Below are 6,405 nucleotides of genomic sequence, written 5' to 3' on the forward strand. Positions count from 1 at the left end.
AGAGAGAGAGAGAGAGAGAGAGAGAGAGGTGAATGGTGATAGTTATGTAGTTATTAGAAAAGAGGGCTAGACTAGAAAAAATGAAAGATGTGGGAGACCAAAGAAAAACCCCTGCTTAGAGTCAGGCAAAGGGTATAAGTTAAGAGATATGAGAGTAGTATCAAAGTGGTAACTAAAATGGATAAACCAAAAAATGAGTTTCTTTCTGTACATATATGAGTAAATATAACAACAAGATATATAGTGTAACACCTCATCTATTTAAAGAAAACAAAAAATAATTATGAAATATTATTAGTAATAAGTAAATGGAAAAAATGTATGCAAACTGTTTGAAAATGATAAATTTAATAAGCTGATATAAGCAGATTGGTGAGCTACTCAAATTGCAGAATAACTTCAATTTGGATGTGTTGCAGTGTGATTTATGATGATGTATGATGTATTCTATGTTGTATGTTTGTACGTCTGTCTGTTAATTGAAAACCAATAAATATATTATTAATAAAAAAAAAAGAATTGGTGATGGAAGGCGATGTCAAGTCACGGCAACCCCATACAGTTTTCAAGGCAAGAGAGGGACAGAGGTGGTTTGCCATTGCCTTTCACTGTGTAGCGACTGTGGACTCCCTTGGAGGTCTAATATCCAAATACTAACCAGGGCTGAACCAGCTTCCAAGGTTTGATCTGAATGGGCTAGCCTGGGCCATCCAGGTCAGGGCCATTAAGAGTTACTGCTTACCATGAGAGGCAACCTGCATTAAAAGAAGAAGGAATTATAGAATCATAGAATGTTAGAGTTGGAAGGGACCTTGCAGGTCATCTAGTCCAACTAGTTTTAATTTTTTGTACAGATGTCATTAATAAACATAGCTGAATCCATATGCTAGCACATGATGTCTTCATTTCAAGCACCAGGCAACGCACTTGTGGAAACGAGGTCAGGTAATTCCAAAACCCACTAAAACATGGCTGTGGAGAATTTTGGAACCATCACTCTTAAATTCCGATTGTCAGTGATTTTTTTTAAAAAAATATACTGGATTGGATCTTATCCAAGTGGAAAGTCCTAGTGGAAGTAGATTCTTTCCCATCTCTTCTTCCTGTGTGCGCCAAAATGAGGTCATTCTAAGCTAAAATGAGTCACTGCCAAGCTAACATGCAGGCAGGCAAACTACCCCTCCATTCATAGCAATGGGGAGGTGGCAGCAGTACTCTTTGCAAGCTCATTGAAGAGGGGACTCCATCAATGCTGCTTAAAAAAAATAGCTGCATTTGTCCTTATAGTGATATCATTACTCCGCCAATCAGATTTAGTATGTGATGAAATCACTGTGGATAAACCAAGGTACTTTGCATGAGGCCATTGCCTATCCAGGAAGCACTGCTTTGACTGTTAATAAATTCGATTTACCCTCAGAGCTGTCAAGAGCCAAATCTGCTAAGCTATGTGAGGACATCAGTCTGTTTTAGGAGGTAGAGATTCTTTCATGAAATGCTTCATCTCCTTTAGAACCCCCCTTTGAACCAAAAATACTTGCTGGGAAATACTTGGCTCTAACCTAATCACTGCATAATAGGGGGGGGGGGACATACTGAAATATTTGTGTTAAAATGCCAGCCATTGAATTAACAGCTTGGAATAGTGGGTAATTTATTATTAATTATCCTGAATCTGAGCAATGTTGTATCGAATGACCTTTACAAGTGTCCCACCTGTGGCATCAGGCACAATAATATATTCTTGCCTTTTGAATAATGTTAGACATTCAACATTATTTCACCAAAGGGTTGTTCAAGAATGGCTCTGAGTACTGCCATGCATTTTAATGATCAAAATAAACCAATGATTACATTAGTTTTTTCCCCTATAAAAATTAGGAGCTTGGTGGAGACAATGGATTTTAGTAGCATCACAAACTTTAACAGGCAGGGCAATTTCACCTTCTTAGGTTGAACTGGTATTGGTGCTTTGTTTAAAAATAGTAGGTAAAGAAGAAATATACTAGTGTAGGATTTTTAATGGTCAGCATTGTGTTTAATCCCTGTCATTGAATCATACTCATGTTCACAACCAAAACAGAGCATTGTGCACCTGTGCCATAAATCCCATGTGTCCTAATGCTATTCCCATGAAAACTTGAAATCCTATATAATTCTGATGCTGGTATGTGTAAACCTGCATGGGTAAGTTCCCTTTATACATCCAGTGTCACATCTGAAGCTTTAGCTGGTAGGCTTCACTGATGCCACTGTACTTTATTGTCATCCACAGAGATGCAAGCATGTGGGGGTACTGACTGCCAGATCTTTATAGTGACTAAAATAATCTGTGGTGAGTCCCAAAAATTCCAGATCGTGAGCCAAGGTTTGCAGTAATTATTTATATTAAATGTAACTATAATAGAACAGTTAAAGCACTTAAAAAGTAAACCAGGTGTCATTATTTTGAAATATTACATATGTGAACTATCCCCCTCTTGGATGCACACCTTAACATGGTGAGGGTTTGTGTGTTTCAGCAAAGCTGACAGCAATGCCATAAGCTATTTAGACACTGTCAAGAGGCTAAACTCCTAGCAGAGTCACTCAGGTGGAATGGTCACAGCTGAGGCACCAGACCAGAGGGATGCATCTACTCCCTTCAGTAATCAATGGCCACATCAGCAGAAGAGAATGGACAGTTCCAGTGGTGATGGGGGTTGAGGAATCCTTGAAGCGAAGCTACTGGGCAGCAGCAGTGGTAGAAGTTGACACTGGCAAAAGACCTATCATAGACAACAGCAATTCAAAATAATTTAAAAAGAAATATTGTTGGAAGATGGGACCCTTAGGTTGGCTGGCACTCTGTTAGCTACAGAGGAAAAACCGAGGACACATATGAATAGTGCTATTCTTAATGACACAACTGGACTAAACCCAAAAAGATATACAGTTATTGATGTGAATGGATGCTAAAGGAAAGTTCAAAGCTGTATGACACATGTAACAGGAACATAGAATGGGAGAATTATAAATCAAGGTAAACTTGAAATTGTCAAACAAAGGATGGAATGTTTAAACATTACAATCCTGGGAGTGAGCAAATTAAAGTGAGCTGGATTGAAGCATTTTCAGACAGAAAATGACAAATTATGATCATGTGAAATGATAAACACAAATGGAGTTGTTCTAATAGTGAGGTGCTTAAACTGAAGAAAGTTGGGAAAACCACTAGGCCATTCAGATTAGACCTAGATCACGTCCCTGATGAATGTACAGTGGAGGTGAAGAATAGGTTTAAGGGACTAGATTTGATAGACAGAGTGCCTGAAGAATTATAGACAGAGGTTTGTGACATTGTACAGGAGATCACCACCATCCCAAAGAAACAGAAATGCAAGAAAGTAAAGTGGCTGTCTGATGAGGCTTTACAAATAGCAGAGGAAAGAAGGAAAGCGAAAGGCAAAGGTGAAAAGGAAAGATTTACCCAACTGAAAGCAGATTTCCAGAGAACAGCAAGAAGATATAAGGAGGTTTTCCTGAATGAACAATGCAAAGTAATAGAGGAAAACAATAGAATGGGAAGGACTAGAGATCTCTTCAAGAAAATTGGAGAAATCAAGGGAGCATTCCATGCAAAGCTGGCCACGATAAAGGATAAAAACAGTAGGGACCTAGCAGAAACAGAAGAGATTAGGAAAAGATGGCAAGAATGCACAGAAGAACTATACAAGAAGGACCTCAATGTCCTTGACAACCACAACGGTGTAATCACTGACCTTGAGCCAGACATCCTGGAATGCGAAGTTAAATGGGCCTTAGAAAGCATTACTAACAACAAAACTAGTGGAGGTGATGGTATCCCAGCTGAGCTATTCAAAGTCTTAAAAGATGATGCTGTTAAAGTGCTGCACTCAATTTGCCAGCAAATTTGGAAAACACAACAGTGGCCACAGGATTGGAAAAGGTCAGTATACATTCCAATCCCAAAGAAGGGCAATGCCAAGCAATGTTCAAACTATCGCACAATTGCACTCATATCACACGCTAGCAAGGTCATGCTCAAGATCCTACAAGCTAGGCTTCAACAGTACATGGATAGAGAACTGCCAGAAGTACAAGCTGGGTTTCGAAGAGGTAGAGGAACGAGAGATCATATTGCCAACATTCGCTGGATTATGGAGAAAGCAAGAGAGTACCAGAAAAACATCTACTTCTGCTTCATTGACTATGCTAAAGCTTTTGACTGTGTGGATCACAACAAACTATGGCAGGTCCTTAAAGAGATGGGAGTACCAGACCACCTCACATGTCTCTTGAGAAACCTGTATAAGGGCCAAGAAGCGACAGTTAGAACCGGATACGGAACAACTGATTGGTTCAGCATAGGAAAAGGAGTACGACAAGGATGTATACTGTCACCTTGCTTATTTAATATATATGCAGAGTACATCATGCGAAATGCTGGCCTGGATGAATCACAAGCGGGAATTAAGATTGCTGGGGAAAAGATCAACAACCTCAGATATGCAGACGATACCACTCTAATGGCAGAAAGTGAAGAGGACCTAAAGAGCCTCTTGCTCAGGGTAAAAGAGGAGAGCGCAAAAGTGGGCTTGAAGCTCAACATCAAAAAGAGAGATGGACTATAAGGAAGGCTGAGTGCCGAAGAATAGATTCTTTTGGACTGTGGTGCTGGAGAAGACTCTTGAGAGTCCCCTGGAGTGCAAGGAAATCAAATCAGTCAATCCTAAAAGAAATCAACCCTGACTGTTCCCTGGAAGGCCAGATACTAAAGCTGAAGCTCAAATACTTTGGCCACCAAATTAGAAGGGAGCACTCACTGGAGAAGACTCTGATGCTGGGAAAGACTGACAGTCAAAGAAGAAGGGGACGGCAAAGGATGAGATGGTTGGACAGTGTTATTGAGGCAACGAACATGAAATTAAGCAAACTCTGGAGCATGACAGAAGACAGGAGGGCCTAGCGTGATGTGGTCCATGGGGTCGCAAAGAGCCGGACTCGACTGTGCGACTGAACAACAACAATAGTGAGGTGAGATGTAGCACAAACAATCAAAAGCTATAATGCAAAGTCTGACCTAATAATATCAATCACACTTCATGGAAAGCCTGTACACATAATCATCATTCAAGTTTCTTTTCCAACTACAGATGCTAAAGAAGAAGAAATAGAAAGAAATTGATCACACACCTAAACAAAATGAATTGATAATCATAGATGAGTGGAACACAGAATTGGGAAACAAAGCAGAATCTAACATTGTCAGAAAATTTGGGCTAGGAGCATGAAATGAAGGAGAGAGACTCATAGAATGTGAAGACAACAAGTTGTTCATTGCAAATAGTCATTTGTTATTTGACTGTATATATGGACATCATCAAATTGCTAGTACATAAATCAAATAGATTACATAATTGGAAGCAGAAGATGCCTGTCTCCTAATACAAGACCAGGAGCTGACTGTAGCACAGACCATGAATTGTTAATATTGAAAATTAGAATAAAGCTGAAGAAAAACACCAATGCATTCATAGTACCAACATACAATTTAAACAACATTTCTGATGAGTTTAAAGACAATGCAAAGAACAGATTTGCATTACTAACTTCAAGTGAATGTGAACCAGAAGAACTATTGGTGAAAACCAGAGATATTATCAAGGAAGAATGAATATAGACTATGAAACAAAAGAAATTAAAAGCCTTGTTGGATGACTGATGAAACTTTTAAAATTGCTAAAGATAGATGAGAAGGGGAAAAGGTCTAAACTCAGAGTTTCAGCAACTTGCATATAGAGACAAAGAGAACTATTGTAATAACCAGTGTAAAGAAATAGAAGGGAACAATAAAAAAGAAAGAAGAACAAGAAATCTGTTCCACAAGATACAAGAAGGCATAGGGAAATTTAAATCATGGTTAGGCATGCTGGAAGATCAACACAGAAGACATTTTACCAAACAGGACAAAATAAAGGAATTATGGGAACAATATACTGAAAAACTATATAGAAGAGATGATAGGATGACAGATTCCTTTAAAGAGGAATCTTATGAGGAAGGACCTGCAATTTTAGAAAGTGAAGTGAAAGCTACACTCAAAGCAGTTGGGAGAAGCAGATCACCAGGAGTAGATGGGATATTTTGAAAGGTATTTCAAAAGGTTGTTTGAAAGGTATTTCAAACAACAAAGTCTATCAAAATATTAACAAGAATATGGGAACAAATATAGAAAACAAAACACTTGCCGACAGACTGGAAACACTCAATTTACATTCCAGTTCCCAAAAAAGGAGACATCAAAGACTGCAGAAACTATCAAACCATCACATTCATTTTTCATGCAAGTAAAGTAATAATCAAAGTCCAACAAAGACTCTTACCGTATATAGAATGAGAAAT

The sequence above is a fragment of the Gekko japonicus genome, unplaced genomic scaffold, assembly GCF_001447785.1.
Source record: "Gekko japonicus isolate JY-2015 unplaced genomic scaffold, Gekko_japonicus_V1.1 scaffold1734, whole genome shotgun sequence".
Classification (NCBI taxonomy): domain Eukaryota; kingdom Metazoa; phylum Chordata; class Lepidosauria; order Squamata; family Gekkonidae; genus Gekko; species Gekko japonicus.